This window comes from Ascaphus truei, chromosome 4 (genome assembly GCF_040206685.1).
Source record: "Ascaphus truei isolate aAscTru1 chromosome 4, aAscTru1.hap1, whole genome shotgun sequence".
NCBI lineage: Eukaryota > Metazoa > Chordata > Amphibia > Anura > Ascaphidae > Ascaphus > Ascaphus truei.
Window position 1 is genome coordinate 206752241 of NC_134486.1, and position 21984 is coordinate 206774224.

Below are 21984 nucleotides of genomic sequence, written 5' to 3' on the forward strand. Positions count from 1 at the left end.
CCCCCTGTATTTCGTGTAAACCATTGCAACATTGGGGACGAGTGAAGACTATCCCTTCCAGCGGGTCTGAGCAGGGGGTGAAATTGTATATTTTATTATATTTTTTTTTCATCACTATTTCACTTTATGTGTTATTTAATTGTTTTATTCACTCATTAGAAAGATTTATTTACCCTCACTTTATTTATAGTGACTACCTTTTATCTGTTTGCGCCTACTTTTCACCTTACCACTATACTTTCTCTTCGTTATGGCATTGCGAGATGGGGGGGAGATCGGGAAGAGAGGGGGCTACAGCTCTGAAAATACAGTATTTCAAAAGATGTTTTTTTAAACAATTTTTTTGGGGGGCAAAAGGAATTACTATACTGTACAGTAACTACTGAGAGAGGGTGGGAGAGGGGGGTTTGTGTAAGATACAGGCTGGTTTGTACATGAACACCGTACTATTCTCTTACACATCCCTCCCTTCCTTTTTTCATTGTGGCAGTTCTGAAAATGAAAAGAAATAATAAATGCATTATTATGTTTGTTTGAGTGCCATACAGTACTTAAAGTGCTGCAAAGTACCTGTATCATACCTTCCTGTGCCTGATTAACTGAAATAAATGATTAAACAATAACAAAACAGTATTTAAAAAAAACATTTAAACACACTTTTTTGTGTGTGGCAAAAAACGAATTTCTATACAGTAACTACTGAGAGAGTGTGGGAGATAAAGGCTGGTTTGTACATGAAACACCGTACTATTCTCTGACACATCCCTCCCTTCCTTTTTTCACTGCGGCAGTTCTGAAAGTGAAAAGAAACAATAAATGCAGACATGGTTATTTTTAGGGCCATACTTACCTGTATCATACTTACCTGTGCCTTATTACTTTCCCAAGGCCTGGCCATTACGTTGTAAAACAATAGGCAACACAGTCGCAATATGATCGATATATTTAATACATCTGGCTACGGGTGAGTATGTTGTTCCAGAAATGTAGTATCCCTTTCTCCAATTCATCCTTTTTTGACGGTTTCCACACTTTTCTGATTTAATCCTTCAACTCGTGCCATACCATTTCGATGGGATTTAAATCTGGTGATCTGGAATACAGTAGGAGGGGAGAAAAAAAGTTAATTACTTACTGTAAGGAGATATAACTGTGTAAAACAATGAGAAATGGTTACTTAACTTACTCCGCTGGCGTCTTAACCCAGTTGATACCTCTGGCAAGAATGTGAGCTGTTGACGTGGTGTGTTTCGGATCATTGTCCTGGAAGAACCGGTGACCAGATGGGAAATCATGCCTAATGTATTCGACAACATGTGTAATTATGTGATCTTGGAAGAACGCTTTATTCATGATTCCTGGAAACAAGAAAAGAAAAATGTACAGTAACATTAGGTTGCAAAATACTGTACGGTACAGCAGTCCAGTGCATGAAGCAAGGCCACAGGTACAGCATGTGTATTTGTGCATTATTTTACCCTCAAAGATAATGATGCATCCTGGTCCTTGTCTAGAGATGGCACCCCACACATGCATCTTCACTGGGTGCTTGAGACGCGGCTTCAGAGATAGGCGTCCTTTTCTGTAGAATGTAAAACGGGCAAATCTCTCAAGCGCTACAGTTGTCTCGTCAGTAAAGATGACATCCTGGAAAGTCTCGCCACTTTCGATCCATGCCTGTGCCTGGACCACTCTTTATTGTGTTGGCTTCCCTTATCATAGGATACGCTTTGTAATGACAAGGAATAATGTTAGAGGTACTAAATACTGGAGATACAGTATGATGGTTCCCAGCAATCAAAAAATGAAAAAATAAGTCAGACATCTACTGTACAGTATAGAAAACTAACAGTAATGTATTGAAACAATACAGTATACAGTATGGACAGTATTACATACAGTACAGTTGGCCAACCCTATTGTACAGTAGGCTAGGGGGGAGCCTAACATGAAAATAGAAGGCTAAACAATAAATCACAAGTCTGGAGAGGGAGGGAGGTGGGGGGTATACAGTACTGTACAGTACTTATTTAACACGCCCATATTTCCATCCCAATTTCCATCTCATCTGCCTGATGCTGGTCACAGATGCTTTTATTTTGTGAATTGCCTCTAGTGCATTCTTTACCCTTGTGGCACACGTCTCATACTTCTGTTCATTTATTTGGTCCACCAGAAGTGTTGTCGCCCTACAGTGTAAAGAAAAACAGAACAATTTGTTACAGTAGGCAAATTAAGCATCCCTCCCTCAAATAAAGCATCCCAGTAGACTGCACTGTCACACACTCAGTGACTCCTACTGTACCACCCAATCACTGGCATTAAAGCTGGCGACATACAGTACTGTACTGTTGATGCTTTGTGGGTGTGTGTGTACAGTAAATGCAGGATTATTAGTTACCACACGCATACAGAACACACAGGCAAACACAGGCATACAGAACAGTACAAGACGTTGTTAGAGTTACAGTATGGAGGACAAGAAGTACTACTCAAGCTGAGATCTTCTGAAATCCTTTTTTTTGGCATCGCTGCTTTTAGAAGAAAAAAAATGCGAGCACACAGAGCAATTCGATGTGAATTCGATGTGTATTGAATGTGCATTGAATACACAAAATGGATGGTGTATTTATACTTTAATTTAATGTGCCTCAACGTCACTCGACAGGATTAGTACACAGTACGCCCACTTTTAACACCTGCACCTCGTGTCCATGCCCGCGAAAAATTTCAAATAAAAGGTGAGACAAATTGCATAGACTCTCACATACTGATCTTTATCTGAACTTGCTCTTGTCCAGATACTGCATTGTGCATTTTGTCAGGTAGAGCTCACCACAAACGAGGCGGGACTGCGGTGCTGAGGTGGGAAAGGATTTAACGCCATCCACAGCCACGAGGGAGAGTAGAATGGTCAGGGAGTCCGGGTCGGGGCAGGATAGGTACGGATGGTAGTGGGTGCTGTTAGCCAAGTCCGGGGTTAGAGAGAGAGACGTAATCGTTTTACCGTATGCCGAGTTCGGGATGCCAGAGGTGCGGAGAGTCGTATTGCCGTATGCCAAGTTCGGGATGCCAGAGGTGCGGAGAGTCGCATTGCCGTATGCCAAGTTCGGGATGCCAGAGGTATGGAGAGTCGAAGAGGAAGCCGGTTCGGTACACGAGGAAGACTGCAAAACAAGACAAGACAGGACTAGGGAGGCAGAGAGTTATGAGAACAACTGGTTCTATGCTCAGCCGACGAGTCAGTGAAACCGCAGGATATATATAGGTGAGAGGATCCAATGACAGGGTAGCAAGGTGGGGGGGTGTGGATGCACCAGGCTGAAACAGGAGATAGGTCCAGATGAGCACCCTGGGGTGGAGCTAGAGAGGACAGGGTAATGTGCCTGCATCTGATTGCACAGTGCCGTCTGAGTAGTTGTGCCTTTAAGAGGCTGGAGCATGCATCCGTGTGTGGCCATGCCCCCACACGAGTGGCCAGGTGCGCACCCAGAGCCGGCACTATTTGGATGACGCCGGCATGCGCGCGTGCACCTTAGTGCGGCGGCGATCGGGCAGTCTGGAGGGAGACAGAGAGTGCGGCGCGGGGGAACCTTGCGGTGATGCCGGTGAGTGGGGAGCACGCCGAGCGCGGCGTGACTCCCCCGTTGTTACAGTACCCCCCCTTCAGGGGCGACCTCCGGGCATCCATGACACGGTTTAGAGGTATTCCTACGATGGAATGCTTGGACGAGTCGGGGAGCATGGAGGTGTCGGTGGGGAACCCAAGAGCGTTCCTCTGGTCCGAAGCCCCTCCAGTGGACCAGGTACTGTACTCCTCCTCTGGAGATCCTTGAATCCAGGATGGACTGGACCTCGTACTCCTGTTGAATATGGAACAGAAGGGGGAGTGGAGGTGAAGTGGTCTTGGAAAAACGAGGACTCTGAAATGCTGGTTTTAGCAAGGATACGTGAAAGACCGGAGGAATCCTCATTGAGGGTGGAAGACGCAGGCGATAAGCCACTGGATTAATCCTCCTGACCACGGGGAAGGAACCGAGGAACTTGGGTGCCAGCTTCATAGTGGGAACCTTTAGTCGTATATTCCTGGATGAAAGCCATACCCTATCACCTGGAGAGAATTCTGGGACCTGGCGTCGAAGGCGATCTGCCTGGAGTTTCTGTCTTCCAGTGGCCACTTTTAAGTTCTCCTGAATCTTCAACCATAAGTTTTTCAGTCGGGTGATACGTTTGTCAACCACTGGTACCCCAGAGGATAGGGGGGAGGAGGGTAACCGGGATGGAGGAAAGCCGAAATTTATAAAGAAGGGAGATTCTTGAGTGCAGTCATTACGTAGGGAGTTTAGGGCAAACTCGGCCCAAGGTAGCAGATCCACCCAGTCGTCCTGTGTATCGGTTACGAAACATCGAAGGTATTGTTCCAGGTTTTGATTGGCTCTCTCCGTCTGCCCATTGGTCTGTGGGTGGTATCCTGAGGAGAATTGTAATGAAATGCCCAATTTTAGTGAAAAGGCTCGCCAAAAATTTGAAACGAATTGAGACCCCCTGTCCGAGACAATGGTCGAAGGCACTCCATGGAGACGAAACATTTCCTGGATGAAAACATCCACGAGCCTGGGGGAATTCGGAAGACCCCTCAAGGGAACAAGGTGCGTCTGCTTGGAAAAGCGATCAATGACAACGAGAATAGTATTCATCCCTTTAGAAGTTGGGAGCTCCACGATAAAATCCATAGAAATATGGTTCCAAGGCCGATCTGGGATGGATAATGGAAGAAGAAGACCTGCAGGTTTGACCCGGGGTACTTTGTTGCGAGCACATGTGCCACATGCCTTCACAAACTCCTCCACATCTTTAGACATCCCTGGCCACCAGAATGTTCGTTGGATGAGGTCGTTAGTTTTCCGCATCCCTGGGTGTCCTGTTGATTTAGAGGAATGGAACCACTCGAGAACTCTCTTGCGATGTTGCGGTGCGGTGTAGAGTCTTCCCTCTGGGACTTTAAGCCCCATAGGAGCCTGAGATTGCTCAGATCGGATCTTGTCCATGACGTCAAAGGAGTTGGCAGATACAATATATTTGGGAGGAATTATCGTCTCTAGCCGTTCTTCAGACCTATCCTCTGCAAGGAACTGTCGTGACAAGGCATCTGCCTTCAGGTTCTCTGAGCCAGGGACGAAGGAGTTGAAATAATTGAACCGGGGAAAGAATAATGCCCAGCGGGCTTGTCGGGCGCTCAATCGACGTGCCCCTTCTAAATACAGCAGGTTTGTTATGGTCAGTGAGGATGGTTATGGGGGTTTCCATGCCTTCTAAGAGGTGTCTCCATTCCTCTAATGCCAACTTGATTGCCAAGAGTTCCTGGTTGCCGACATCATAATTCCGTTCTGCGGAAGAAAATTTCTTTGAAAAGAAGGCACAAGGGTGTAATCTGGCTAAGGGCGAAGTCCTTTGGGACAAAATGGCGCCAGCCCTGACGTCAGAGGCATCCACTTCCAGGGTAAATGGAAGTTTTGGATCTGGGTGGGTGAGGATAGGGGTGGAAACGAAAGCCTTCTTGAGAAGATTGAATGCTTGAATGGCGGTTCCGGACCACGATGAGGGATCTGCACCTTTTTTTGTTAGAGCAGTGATGGGAGATACCGTGGTGGAAAAATTGCGAATGAAGCGACGGTAGTAGATAGCGAAACCTAGAAAACATTGCACGGCCCTAAGGGTGGTTGGACGAGGCCAGTCCAGAATGGCCTTTAGTTTCGCTGGATCCATAGTGAACCCGGAGTCTGAGATAATGTATCCCAGCAACGCCAGAGACGTCAGATGGAATTGGCATTTCTCCAATTTCGCAAAGAGATGGTTCTCCCGGAGGCATAACAGCACCTCCTGAACGTGTTTAATGTGCTCTTGGACGGACTTAGAAAAGATTAGGATGTCGTCTAAGTAAACGATGAGAAATTTGTTAAGAATGTTCCGGAAAATTTAATTGACAATTCCTAAAAGACTGCTGGCACGTTGCACAGGCCAAACGGCATAACCAGGTATTCGTAATGGCCGTCATGTGTATTAAATGCAGTCTTCCACTCATCCCCCTCGCGTATCCTTACCAAATTGTAAGCGCCCCATAAGTCCAATTTAGAAAAAATGGTTGGTCCTTGAAGGCGGTCAAAGAGCTCCAAAATCAAAGGCAGCGGGTAGCGGGTTTTACGCGGGTTTTTATTCAAGCCCCGGCAATCGATGCATGGGCGAAGAGACCCATCCTTCTTCTGTACAAAAAAGAAGCCCGCACCGACTGGGGTAGAAGATTTTCGAATGAAACCCCTCTCCAAATTCTCTGCAATGTAAGTGTTCATGGCTTTAGTCTCTGGGAGATAGAGTGGATAGGATCGCCCCCTGGGAAGGACTGCTCCGGGCAGCAGGTCGATAGGACAGTCAAAAGGTCGGTGCGGGGGTAGAACCTCGGATCGTGCTTTGTCGAAAACATTGCGGAATTCCAAATATACTACGGCCAAGGAGTTGACCTCCTCTGGCAAGGTACACAAACCTACTACCTTCTGGGGCAACCTGGTACAGGTCTTGGCACATTGAGCACCCCACTGGATAGGTTCCCGGTTGGTCCAGTCGATGTGAGGATTATGGATTTGGAGCCACGGAAGACCCAGGATCAACTCGACGGAAGGAGTGTGAATGACATTGAGGGTAATGGTCTCCGTATGATCCCCGACGAACTGCAGTAGAAGAGGCACCGTCTGCAGCATGATGAATGCCGGCTGAAGTGGTCGGCCATCAATGGCCTCCAGACCCACTGGAATCTTCTTGTAGGTAAATGGAATATTGTTCCGTTCTGTAAAGGCTTGATCAATGAAATTGCCTGCGGAGCCGGAGTCCACGAATGCCAGTGCTTGAGTATGGAACCCCTCTCCAGACAGCGTCACTGGCAGCAGGATCCTGGTGGGAAGGACAACCTTGATGATGGGGGAGAGGGACAGTGTTCCCAACGAGACTCCATGGGATCTCATTGGGATTTGGCGTTTCCCGGCTCGTGGGGACACTGGAGTACCAAGTGACCAGAATTGCCGCAGTACATACAGAGACCTGCACTGCGCCGGCGTTGTTTTTTGACAGAGGACAGCTTATTCCCTCCCAATTGCATTGGTTCTGGGACGTCCAAAGACGGAGGTGCTGGGGAAACAAACGGTGGGACGGGAAACCTTGAAACCCGTTGACGGTGACGAGGACGCTCAGTCTTCCGCTCCTGCAGATGCTGGTCCACCCGAATGCATAGGGCGATCAAATCCTCTAGGTCAGTAGGACTTTCCTGCGCCGCAAGCTCATCCGTTAGGGGCTCCGACAGGCCCTGCCAAAATGCCGAAGATAGTGCTTCAGTGTTCCACCCCGTCTCGGCTGCAATGGTGCGGAACTCCACAGCGTACCGGGCAACGGGACGATCTGCCTGGGTTATGTGGAAGAGAAAGGAAGCTGCCGTTAACTGCCGTCCAGGTGTGTAAAAGACACAAGTGTGATGGGAGACTGTTGTTCCCAAATGGGGGAGGCCCAGGCCAGCGCCTCATCGGAGAGAAGAGCCACGATATAGGCGACCTTAGAGCTTGAGGAGACAAAACGAGAGGGTGAGAGTTGAAATTGAATGAAACACTGATTAAGGAAGCCCCTACATCCTTGGGGGTCCCCAGCGTAGCGGTTGGGGGTCGGGATTCGGGGTTCCATTGCAGACGGAGGAGATGTAAAGACAGTTGCTGAGGAAGTTGAGGCCGTTGGCGAAGGTCCCAGACTGGAAGCTCGGGCTTGAATGGTAAGGGAATGAAGGCTCTGCTGAAGCAAATCCATCCGCCTATCATTTTGTTCCAGATAAGTTTCTAGCCTGGCGAAGAGATTAGTGTGGGAAGTCAAAGTACGCTCCACCTCAGGGGGGTCCATGTTTGTTGGGCTGAGCATAATGTCAGGTAGAGCTCACCACAAATGAGGCGGGACCGCGGTGCTGAGGTGGGAAAGGATATAACGCCACCCACATCCACAAGGGCACGTCTTGAGAATAGAATGGTCAGGGTGTCCGGGTCGGGGCAGGAGAGGTACGGATGGTAGTGGGTGCTGTTAGCGAAGTCCGGGGTTAGAGAGAGAGAGATTTAATCATTTTACCATATGCCGAGTTCGGGATGCCAGAGGTGCAGAGAGTCGTATTGCCGTATGCCAAGTTCGGGATGCCAGAGGTGCGGAGAGTCGTATTGCCGTATGCCAAGTTCGGGATGCCAGAGGTACGGAGAGTCGAAGAGGAAGCCGGTTCGGTACACGAGGAAGACTGCAAAACAAGACAAGACAGGACTAGGGAGGCAGAGAGTTATGAGAACAACTGGTTCTATGCTCAGCCGACGAGTCAGTGAAACCGCAGGATATATATAGGTGAGAGGATCCAATGACAGGGTAGCAAGGTGGGGGTGTGTGAATGCACCAGGCTGAGACAGAAGATAGGTCTAGATGAGCACCCTGGGGTGGAGATAGAGAGGACAGGGTAATGTGCCTGCATCTGATTACACAGTGCCGTCTGTGTAGTTGTGCCTTTAAGAGGCTGGAGCATGCATCCGTGTGTGGCCGCGACACTGCGTGAGTGGCCGGGTGCGCGCCCAGAGCCAGCACTATTTGGATGATGCCGGCGTGCGCGCATGCGCCTTAATGCGGCGGCGATTGGGCGGTTTGGAGGGAGGTAGAGAGTGCGGCGTGGGGGAACCTTGCGGTGATGCCGGTGAGTGGGGAGCACGCTGAGAGCGGCGTGACTCCCCAGTTGTTACACATTCGTCCTTCTGTTTCCATGGACCGCCCCTGATTCTACGGATGCAGGAACCAGCTTGCTTCTGGTGTGCCGGCCAAGCGAAAGGCGGAAGCTGTTTTCCAGCCAAAACCTAAGCGAAAACCAAAGCAGAATAAAGAAAATGTTCTGAAGGCTCCAAAGGTTAAGACCCCTGGGCCATATTTTGCGAAGAAGAAATTCGGCGCCCTTAGCACAGTGCAAGTCAAGTGGAGTCCTGATCCTCTCCTTGCATCCCCCATCCCCGCTCACCTGCTCCACAACCCATCCTCGACACTGCTGCTCTCCTGTCAACCCTCTGCCGACCTGCTCCACAACCCATCCTCGACGCTACTGCCCTCCTGTCAACCCCCTGCCGACCTGCTCCACAACCCTTAATTGAGGCTGTTCTCCTGTCAACCCCTTGGTCACCAACTCCATCAACCATCCTCGACGCTGTTCTCCTGGCCACCCCCTGGTCACTTCCTCTACCACCCACCAACACAGATGTCTACAGCACGGATCAAAAGGTTGATCTTCTTTTGGAGACCATGTTGAGTATGGATATGCGCATGGAGAAAATGGAAAGGAACATGGAGAAGATGGAAAGTAACATGGAGAAGATGGAAAGGAAGATTGTGCGGATGTATTTTTTCCTGCGATTTCCTGTCCCTGTCCCTGTCCCAGTATGTCCGACCTGCATGATGTGACCTTCACGCTTCCCTCACCAAGCCCCCCACGCTCACCCCATCCATCACCAGATCGTCTGTACCAGTATGCCTTTGAGGACGAGCTGACAACTCCGGTAAGGCCACGACAGGAGGAAAGCATCCTCCCAGATGCCTACCCTCACCCACTGCCAGAAGTACACCAGCACCCAAGATTGTAACGCTGTCGGACAACATCTTGACCGACCTGACCCAGCACACCCGGGAGAAATACAAAACTGGAAGTGCTGGTGCAGCCCATAAATTTGCCCTGTCAATATTTAAACACCACGTCAGTTTTGAGATGTACAGCCGTTGGACCCACAATGTAAATTATGAAGGAAACAAAAGAAAGAAGACTCTGCCAGCAAATTTAAGAAAGACCATTTTGAATGAAGTGGAGCGTTATTTCCGTGTTACCCCAACAATTATGAGAGCTGTGAGAGACACTATAAATGGCCTGTTGAGGCATACAAGGGCTCGTGCTTGGAGTGGCACCCCTCTTGCTAACGACTTTTCCCAAACTCTACTGTAGTGCAAAAGTTTACCAAAAAAAAACATGGATTTATGGTTTAATGCGTTTAATCATTTTCTTTTTTCTTTTTATTGTTTTGAAATATTGTTATTGTTTAATCATTTATTTCTGTTAATCAGGCACAGGTAAGTATGAATTCATTTTTGCAAAAAAAAAGTGTTTTAAAAAAAAATCTTTTGAAATAAATACTGTATTGTTATTGTTTAATCATTTATTTCTGTTAATCAGGCACAGGTAAGTATGATACAGGTACTTTACAGCACTGTAAATACTGTATAGCACTCAAACTAACCATGTCTGCATTTATTGTTTCTTTTCATTTTCAGAACTGCCACAATGAAAAAAGGAAGGGGGGGGTGTAAGATAATAGTACGGTGTTCATGTACAAACCAGCCTGTATCTTACACAAACCCCCCTCTCCCACCCTCTCTCAGTAGTTACTGTATAGAAATTCGTTTTTGCCCCCCCAAAATTTTGTTTTTAAAAAAATCTTTTGAAATACTGTATTTTCAGAGCTGCAGCCCCCTCTCTCCCCGATCTCCCCCCATCTCGCAATGCCATAACGAAGAGAAAGACAAGAGCTACTGTACTTTATTTTTGTACTGTAGTATGCATTAAAAAATAAAATCTATTTTTTTAAACTGACCCCCTCTTGCAGACCTGAAATTCTTATGAACAGTTCAACAAACAAAGCATTGTACTTCACATTAGTTTGGGAAAAAATATATAGAAAAACAAAAAATGTTTTATAAAAATTATTATATTTTTATTGTTTGATCAATCATTTCTGTTAATAATGGAATAAAATTCTAAAGAAAAATACTATTTTCCTGCATTAAGGATTATCCAACATGTCTTCTGCCCAGCTAATGATAATCACGCAACAGTACATTTAGGTGAATGGCTCTGTTGGAGGGCTCTGTTGTTGTGTTGTTGATACGCTTTGAACTTCAAGTTGACTTGTTTTGTTACAGTACAATAGCAGTTTTATAAGGGCTTGCTTAGCTAGGCCTGTATCTCACACAACATGTTAATCTTATTACTAGTGGGGGGGGAGTCTTGTGTTGAAGAAAAGGCAAGTTAGAAGGGCTTAGCTTATAACACTTGCGCATGCGTGGCATGGTGCATGGTTTGTCAGAGGTGTTGATAGGAAGTTGAAATCCTTGAGCCTTGAGTGTGTGTGCGGGGGGGGGGAGAGGGGGTGCAAGCTGTGCGAGCTGTATGAAGTTCAAAGCTGTAGTTCAAAGACATATTCTCAACAGGTCATGATAATGTTTTGATCCCCACACCCCCAAATAAAAATCACAGTACTACAGTATGCCACCCACCTCAGAAAGAACGTACATGACTAGTGTGGAATTAAAAAGCAACAGTACTGTTTGAATCTCATAATATCCATAATTGCTATGCAAGCCCAAGGCGATAACCCCCAAAAATATATATTTGTAAAACTTGAATTAATAATTAAAATGTATTTTTTGACCGACCCTCTATTGCAGACCTGAAATTCTTATTAACAGTTCAACAAAGCATTGCAATTCACATACTATAATGTAATGCAAGGGCATTTCTCTTACCTGTTATAAAAAAAAATGTCAAAATGAGACATACAGCTCAGTACAGTACACGCATGCGCATACCAGTGAAAGAAAAACAGTAGTATTGTTGCAAAAGTTGAAAGCATTGAATAATAAATAATATATACTGTATAGAATAAAAGATATACATTTTTATTTTTTGTGTTTAAAAGAAAAGATGTAAAGATGACAGTACTGTACAATGTAAAAAGAAGATTTGAAGATTAAAAAAGCAGCATACTGTACAGTATAAGGTTTTCTATAAAGCTCACAATTGTTCTATCAATAAAAATGGCACTGTCACTAAATGTTTGCCTACTTGGAAAAAAAAAGCGATATTGGAGGTCCATCCAAATCCCTTCTTTTGTCTTTTTCCGCTTGATGTCAAAGTTTCTTTTCTGGGGAAAAACAAACAAATATGCTATCAATACCGGAATTGCGCATGCGTCAAGTTGTGTCATTGGGAATTAAAGCAGCCGTTCAAGCAATATCCTACATCTGTGTCTGTAGGATGAGAACAAACTTTTGATTGGCTCTGACTCTTCAGCCCCACCCTCTCCCTACATTTTTAAACTGCAGCGTCACGTACTTCGACGGCCAAGCAAATCATTCTTCAAAGTACACTCAACAGAGAAAAATCCCCTCAACTCGCATACAGTATTGTACAGTATTGTCCCCTCAACTCGCATACAGTATTTTATTGATGCTCTGAAAAGTACGTACAGTATTGTTTAAAAAATAATTTTGTTTTGACACAAGCAAGCTTGAACTGCAGCTCTAAACTTACAGTAATAATGTCATGTACTGTACAGTACAGTATAGTGTAATACAGTGTAGTACATTACTGTACTGTATATTTACCTTCATTATAAACTTTGACAAACGGGAGGTGATGACTCACTGTGACTCCTCAAGTATGCATTATAGTTGACAGGTGACAGCTGACCTTGTACACTTGTAGTTGACAGCTGATGAAGCAGGAAATCCTTTTGGTACTGGTAAATGCAAGCTTGCTGGTACCTGTACGCAAAATCATGCTCAAGCTGGAAATTTTCCAGGTATTCAGGCGGGGAAAGGTACAAAGGATTGCCGTTCACCAGGTTATCACTGACGGTCAGACCGGCCGGTGCTGGTGCTGGTCTGGCACATTGCTGGATTGGGATTGACGATTCTTATATGGGTTAAAACCGACCTTTCTTCTTTTGAAATTACCATGATCAAACATACTGTGAAATTCTGGCATGAGACCCCAATACCCGCAAATCTCTCCGGCAGGAGGGGCAATGCGAAAAAAACACTGATCGTTACTTAAGGTTTTTCTTATCGCACGCTTCCACCCATGAACGTCTGGTGAAAACTTGTAAAAATCGTAGTTCGAAATTAAATATTCATATATTTCAGATACAGTCGCCATTTTATCTGCTGCAGCATTTATTGCCGAATATATTAAAAATGCATAACCACAGTCAGGTTTTTTATACGCCTGTGGTGTAGCCATAATCTCCCCTCAGCTCAGCAATTGTGCGGGGAAAGAAAAAGGCACACATTGGGTATTTAAACCTTTTTATTAAGAACGCCTAATTTGATAACGTCTTCGAAAAATCAAGGTCAATTCACAATGGGCCACTGTAAGTATGTACCAGTATAGACGTGGGTGCTATCTGTTTTAAACCCCTGCACCCTTACATTGTAGCAAAATACTGTATATTGTAGCACTGTACCATGCACATTACAATTCAATACAATTCATTAAATGCATTCATTTCTGCCACCTGGCGGATACGCAAAGAAAAGCAACCAAATTATAATTTTTTAACCTCTGCCACATGGCGGATATATGAAGAATTGCATCCAAAGAAACAATAAACCCTTAAATTAAACAGATCAACCACGTGTGGCTGCCCGGTGCCGAATTGCGCGAACGCGGCATGAATAGTGGTCAAAACGCGGAAATACCGAATGGAATACAGAGGTCAACATGAAAACTGATTCGAGATCCGTTCAAATAACGGCCGCCCCATCAATACGACGATCCGCAACTCTCCACTCCTGAACTTGGCAAGTACCTTAATCATTCTCCAATCTATAATCCTGACTTGGCTTGAATGACTACTCTACATCCTAGGCGCACCCGAGTGGCTGTGGGTCTGCGTTATCCAGTCCCCTACCTCAGCACCGCGGTCGCGCTTCGTTTGTGGTGAGCTACGCGTTACCGTATTCTCAGCCACACAAACTTTGACCCCGCTGAGGTAGGAAGAGTCCTGCGCACACACGCAAGCTGCATAACCTCTCTAGAGGAAAAGATTGTGGGTAGCGAGCAAACCATGCTTTCCCTTCAGGAGAACTTTCACACTCTCTCGTGCTTTACAGGAACCACGTTCCCCACTTGTACCTGCTGTTCCTGAGATTCCACTATTCCCGCTTTGTCATTTTCTCAAGAACCTCGTTTACCTACTCACAACCATTATGGGGTGACCCTCATGAATGTCAGGGTTTTTTGAATCAATGCTTTATACAATTTGAAATGAACCCTTCACGGCACCACGCGCCAAGGTGGCGTATATCTTCTCTCTCCTTGTAGATGACGCCCTCGCCTGGGCATCTCCCATCTGGGAACAAAGAACCGACCTCACAGGATATCAGAGCCTTCGCTCGGTAATTCCGGAAAGTATTTGACACACCCGGTCGTAAGGTATGTGCTTCCTCTGCACTTTTCCATGTCTCCCAACACAGTCGTTCAGTCGTCAAATACGGTCTCGAGTTCAGAACTGTTGCTGCTGAGACCGACTGGAATGAAGTAGCCCTGGTGGCAGCCTTTTGGCAAGGTTTATCGGAGACCTTGAAGGATGAACTGGCAGCCTACGACCGTCCCACCGATTTGGAGGAACTCATCGCCGTGTATCAAGGTGTATCGTCGCCTCCTGGAGAGACGTTCTGAGAAGGTTCACCATCGTACTTCTCCAGCACGGATCAATCCTGGTCAGGTGAGCTCCATTGAGGTCTCTACCCCAGATACGTCAGAAACTATGCAAATAGGAGGTACCAGCCTTTCCAAATCTGAGAAGTTACGCTGCAAGACCGCTGGCCTATGTCTTTACTGCGGGGTTTCAGGACACTGCCTATTTTTGTCCCCAAAAGTCGGGAAACGCAAGGTTCCCATGAGTCCTAAGGGAGTTTCATTGAGAACCCTTTTTCTATCCCCTATCTCTACTGATAACCCGTCTTGCATTCTTGTCCCCATTACACTCTTTGGGGAGGGCTTTCAAGTATCTACACTTGCTTTCATCGACTCAGGTGCCGGAGGCAACTTCATAGATAAAGCTTTCGCGGAACGCCATCGGGTTCCTATCCGGCAGAAGAAGAAGCCCATTGCCCTAGAAGCTATTGACGGAAGACCTCTGCAACCGGCATTTATCTCCCTGGAGACAGAGGTGCCACAACTCAGGGTGCAAGACACACACCTGGAAAAGAATCAATTGAATGTGATTCATACTCCTATCAGCGTGATCCTCAGGCTACCCTTTCTACAGATTCACAACCCTTGGGTTGATTGGCTCAGCAAGGAACCCATCCAATGGGGGACATTTTGCCATAAGAACTGCTTTCTGTAGACAAGTAGTATTGGGGGTACCTACATGTCCGAGGAGAAGGAGAAAGAGAAGGTACAATTGCCAGACGAGTACGCTGAGTTTCAGGACGTCTTCGACAAGGTCCGATCGGAGGTCCTGCCTCCTCACCGCCCTTTCGATTGGTGCTTATAATTTGGTCAGGATCCGCCAGGGTGATGAATGGAAGACGGCCTTCAACAGCAGAGACGATCATTATGAGTACTTGGTCATGCCATTTGGTCTGTGCAATGCCCCAGCCATGTTTCAGGACATCGTAAATGAAATTTTCAGAGACCTCCTTAACTCATTTGTAATCGTTTATCTTCATGACATTTTGATTTTCTCCAAATCTAGACAGGGACACATCTCTCACGTGAAACAGGTGCTCCTTCGCTTATGCCAGAACAAACTTTTCGCCAAATTGGAAAAACGTCATTTTCATCAAACACCCACAACATTTCTAGGGTACATCATTTCCGATTCCGGACTTACCATGGATCCCGCCAAGGTCAAAGCCATCCTTGAGTGTCCACAACCTACCACCCTGAAGGCAGTACAACGCTTCCTTGGATTTTCAAACTATTATCTGAGATTTATCCAAAAATGTTCTTCCCTTGTGGCCCCTATTACTGAATTAACCAAGAAGGGAGCGGACCCTGCTTCTTGGTCTAGTGGTGCTCTCCAGTCTTTCAATCATCTCAAAAGAGCTTTTGTGTCTGCCCCCATTCTCATTTAGCCTGATCCCAAGCTTCCTTTTACCCTTGAGGTCAACGCCTCTGACGTGGGCATAGGCGCCGTTCTGTCCCAAAGGAAGAATTCTCTGTCCAGGTTGTATCCTTGTGCATTTTTTTAGAAAAAAATGTCTCCGGCCCAATGCAACTATGACGTTGGGATCTTCTGGCCATGAAGCTAGCTCTCGAAGAATAGAGACATCTGCTTGAGGGCATGGAAGATCCGATAACCATCCTCACGGATCATAAGAACTTGCTTTATATTAAAGGTGCACGTCGCCTGGGAGCCCGTCAAGCCAGATAGTCACTGTTCTTTTCTAGGTTTAATTTCATAATTTCCTACCTTCCCGGATCCAAGAATATTAAGGCTGACGCTCTTTCTCGACAATTCCCTCTGGAGGATGTCTGAAGATCAGCAAAAACCCATTTTACCGCCCAAATGTATTCACTCAAAGAGATTGCCCGCCAACAAGGCCACATCCCTATTGGCATCACGCCTCCTCAGGACCGTCTCTTTACTTCAACACCACACCGTAAGAAGGTTCTGGAATGGAGTCTTTCATCCAAATCTGCAGGCCATCCCGGAACCAAGAGGACCTTGGACCTCATCTCTCGTACCTTTTGTGGCCACGTATGCAAAAAGACATAAAAGACTTTGTAGCTTCATGCCCTACGTGTGCCAGGACTAAAAAACCCAGGATACCTCCTGCAGGTTTCCTTCAACCTCTACCTGTCCCGGATCGACTATGGACACATCTGTTGATGGATTTCATCGTTGACTTGACTACTTCCAGGGGATGGACACCATTCTCATAGTAGTAGACCGTTTTTCGAAGCAGGCCCACTTCATACCACTTAAGGGTCTGCCCAACTCTCCCAGATTAGCCGACATTATTATCAGGGAGATCTTCCGGCTACACAGTGTACCTTTGGAGATAGTTTCTGGCGCTCGTTTTGCAATCAGCTAGGTATCGCCCTCCATTTCTTGTCGGGATACCACCCACAGACCAATGGTCAAATGGAGAGGACCAACCAGTCCCTGGAACAGTATCTTCTATGTTTTACCTTGGATTCTCAAGACGACTGGGCGGAACTCTTACCTTGGGCAGAATTCACCCACAATAATGCATGTAGCAGCTCTACTCTGGAGCCACCGTTCTTCGTGAACTACGGCTTCAATCCCTCAACTCTTCCTCTTGTTCTACCCTCATCAGGGGTCCCAGTGGCGGATGACAGAATCAAGGACTTACAGGATCTATGGAGAAAGATTCATGTCAACATCAGGCAGGCGGTCAGTAGGCAAAAACATCAGGCAGATCATCATCGCAGACCTGCTTTGGACCTTAAACCTGGCGACAAGGTCTGGTTGTCATCCAGGAACAACAGGCTGAAGGTACCCTTGATGAAGTTCGCACCGAGATTTCTTGGACCCTTTGCAATTTCCGAAAGGATCAATCCCGTGACACATCGTCTTGTTCTTCCACCTTCTATGAAGATTCCTTCTGTTTTTCATGTTTCTCTGCTTAAACCGGTGGTACAGAATGCCTTTTCAGTTCCGGTGGTTACTACCTCTCCCCTCATGGTTCAAGGACAACCTGAATACGAAATCCAATCTATCCTTGACTCGAAGATCTCCAGAGGTTCACTACACTATCTGGTGCATTGGAGAGGTTTCGGCCCAGAGGAAAGGTCCTGGATTCCAAGCCACCGAGTCCACGCAGCCAAACTAGTTCGCATTTTCCATGCTAAATTCCCAGAGAAGCCATCGTGGAGTCGCCCGGAGGTCGCTCCTAAAGGGGGGGATACTGTGAGGATTCGCCATCCTGGTGGTCGCAGTCCATCTCCTCACCTCAACAAGCCTTCCGTGATGGATACCCAGCATGCACGGTTCCATGGTCCCAGTTTGCACTCGCGGACCTTGTGCACTCTGTACAGCCGCCCGTGGATTCAGACCCGCCACCCCCATCGCTGTCACATGACGTGGACGTTTGGCCATTCTCCCCTCTGACCTGGGACAGGTAAATGTGACATGAGGGGTTAATGTATCCCTTCAACCTACACGGGGTCTCTAGTATAGAGGGGGTTGCCTGGGTAGATGCCCAGCTAAGTTATAAAGCTATAAGGGCTAGTATTGTGTGTAAAACATTAAAGTTAGTTTCTATAGTGTGGCCAGGTATAAGGTTAATAGGATGATGGAGTATATTCATCTTATTCTATCCCTGACACCAGAGAGAGAAACTTCTATAGTTTTACACAAAACATCAGACACTGGGAAAAGTATATTTTATTAAAGGTTTACATTAATACGTATACAGCAGGGCCCGCTTCTCGGCGCTTCGCTTTTCAGCAATCCGCCGATACGGCGGCACTGAGAAGGGGGCCGCCATCTTTGATCCTCAGTCACGAATGCACAGAATGGGCGGTTGCACCCGGCACGCATACTACGGTATGCGTGCGCAAACCCTAGGCCGCGCATGCGCAGAACAGCGAAAATGCCGTTCTGTGCATGCACAGAACTGAAAATTGGCAAATCCGCTTTCCGGCGATTTTCACTATACGGCGGGCCCCTGTAACGGAACCCGCCATGTACCTGGGGCCCTGCTGTATATGCTGTAACCTGTGAATGAACTGTAGGGTAAATATGAAAGTCCCCAAGGTTTATATTTTTATTAAAGTAATGTTCAGAGGGGGTTATCCAGTATGGATAAAAATCCATTTGCATAGGAGACAGAGTAGCTACTCCGCCCTCTAAGCTTCAAAGGCAATCCAGGCTATGGAAGTGTTAAACCACTTGTTAGCAAGGATGGGTAAAGGAAGAGCCATCCTGGCATGTTGTCACCTGCTCCAGACTTTTGGGCATTGATCCTGCGGGAGGCTTCGAATAGTAAGTGAGCAAGATGGCGATCTGCGCACATGCCCTCTTACTTTTCTGAAGCCCTAGGTGCCAGCTTTCACAAACCTGGCAAAGAGGGTAATTGGTCAGCGATGAAATTCCCATGCCAGGGGTTGGTGGGACTGCCTGGCCCAAAGTGTATGAGACAGCTACGCACCATCCCAGAGGTGTTATTCAATGTGAAGTCCAAGATTTCCAATTTCTCAAGATTCCAAACAGTCTCCAGTTCCCAGCCTGCCTAGAAACTTTGCAGTTTCAAACCTATTGGGGGTAAACTTCGGGAGGTGAAGTCCCTACATCTATGAAAGATTAGTTTTGTATCCCAGTCCCAAAGTAAGTGTGTCTTTCTTCTGTATTTTGTTTAATATTGTGTATTTGCCAATTTAAGTGAATAAATTACAATTTATTTCATCACTCGTTTTGCTCAATGAAATGATCCTGGTAAAAGGGTGTATTTTTCCTGGTCTACCGTGACATTCAAATATTTAAATTTTTGATGTACAGTATCAAGGGGGGGGATCTCACAAAGTATCCATATAGATGTGAAATAAGCCCTGAGGTGTCTCTTTCCACTAAACAGAGGGACTCGAATCAAGTGAGCAAATGTGTGTGTGTGTGTGTGTGTGAGGGGGGGGGGGGTTTAAGGCTTTAAGTTGTAGATACTGAAGGAACTGTTTCTTAGGTATGGCCTTGTCTATGTTAAAGTGTTCAAAGGGTCTGGGAGTCCTGTCGGGAGCCAGGTCCTTCAGCCACATAATACCTGTGTCCGTCAAATTCACAAATCTTTTCCACCTCTGGACCGAAATCTGGGTTATCGTAAAAGGTGTAATCAATGAATGGCATGATGTCAGAAGATGTTTGTATGCAATCGAGTCTGGGGTATACACTATTCAGAACAATAACATGCCAAAAGAGTTGTACGCAATCAGCTTGCGCTGATTATTGTATCAGGAGTATTGTACAGGTCAATTAAATGTGATTATTGTAGCAGGAGAATAACGGGAAACCAAAGTTCTCAAAATTTGCCGTTAGAGGTTGTGTGTCTGCAGACAAAAATAATAAGGATTGGATACAGAGAACAAGAAGAGACAATATAAATATGTTTTGTTGGCCAATGAAAATACACATGCAAGTTCAAGTGAAAAAAACACATGCAAGTCCCAGTGAAAAACACGCCACCCCAATGAAAAAAGTTTGTTTGCAATAAGTTACTATGGAAAGAAGCGTGAGCCTATGGGCAGCCGCACCAGTTTTCTTATTCGTAAGAATGCGAACGCAAGAGCTCATAGTGGAACCTTATAACTTTCAGTAATCCCTGTGTGTCTGTGGCAGTATAAATCTTTGGATTTTATGAGGTTTCTGTGGCTAAAGTCAAGCATGGCGTGACCGGCTGGCGGAAGCGGCAGAAATCAGGTGTGCACGTATCAGCTTTTCCTTCCATTTCCACACAAGCAATAAGTGGTTATAAATCATTTCCTGATATAAACTCAAGTTTCGGTGCCGACAAGTAAAATTGTTGCGCCCTTAATGGAGAGTTGCTAGATGGATTTGATACCCTAATGAATTTTTCCTGAATGATTACCTGTGTGAAAGATAAACCATGCTAAGTATCACGTGTACACAAATCACCGTCCAAGAACTTGCAAGTACTTACAAAAACACGAATATTATTTGCTTACAATGAAGTCAAATGTCTGCAAGAAAGAGAATCAGAATCAAAGCAGCACAGATCGTGCCCCCACCTTTTTCTCCAGCTAGAGGAATGTGCAAAGATAAAAAAGTTAACTCAAAAGCTCCGGAGCATCAGAGTAGTTTCAAATTCAGGTTATTTATGAGAATAAAGAAAGAGAAGGGAAGTTTTATTAATAATTTAGTTGCAGGATGAAATTGTTTGGTAATAGGTGAGAAATGTTGTTCTTTTATTTGTTCGTTATTTTTGTGATGTTGTTTGGCTGTGTATGAGAGAAGTTTTTGTATTGTGTGTTCTGTATTGTGTGTATAGACAGAGGATGAGACACGCACTCAATATCAATGGTAATAGAGGTGGCGTACTTAGCTGCCGGTGCGCTGGTCCTGGGGAGCTCCTGTAGTCCCAAATGTTCCAGTACAAAGAAGAAGAAGCAGGGACACGGTCTTACTCAAAAGGGGGTTTAATATGCCATAAAGTCCAACGTTTCGGCAGTCAAATACTGCCTTTCTCAAGGTGCCTTCACCTTGAGAAAGGCAGTATTTGACTGCCGAAACGTTGGACTTTATGGCATATTAAACCTCCTTTTGAGTAAGACCGTGTGCCTGCTTCTTCTTCTTTGTACTGTATTGTGTGTAACCAGTAAAAACACATTTCAATTTTATTTCTATAGGATTAGGATATGTTTGGGGATGTTTTGTGTTTAAATATGCGGGTAAAAGCTCACAAGCATTGTTTGAATTATATAGTGTATTGTATGTTTTTATGCATATAACGCCATTAATATGCATAGCGCTTCACAGGAGTGGTGCACGTCGTAAATCATATAGGTAGCAAATGGTAAAGGTAATAGGTCATGGAATAAGTGATCCAGACATAAAAGTAACATTAAGGAAGAGAAGTCCCTGCACTGAGGAGCTCACAATCTAATTGGTAGGTAGGGAGAGCGTACAGAGACAGTAGGATTTGATTAGAAGCCAGGAGAGCAATTTCAGGAGGGGAAACGCAGAATCAGAGTTTAAAGAATAGAGTGATTCTGGCAGCAGCGTTCAGGATAGATTGTAGGGAAGACAGGTGAGAGGCAGGCAGGCGGGATAGCAGGAGATTACAGTAATCAAGATGGAAGAGAATGAGGGCCTGAATTAGAGTTTTAACAGTTGAGCAACAGAGGAACAGGTGTATCTTTGTGATATTGTAGAGGAAAAAGCGACAGTTATAAAAATGTTTTGAATGAGAGAGGAGAATATGAGAGAGGAGTTGGGAGTGACCCCTAAGCAGCGTGCTTGGGCTACTGGATGGAAGATTCAAGAGTAATGTGGAAGGAGATAATAGGGTCAGGTTTGGGAGGAAGTATAAGGAACTCTGTTTTTTCCATATTGAGTTTAAGGCAAAGGAGGGCCTTCCAGGATGAGATAACAGAAGGACATTCAGAAACTGTGGTTTGTACAGCAGGTG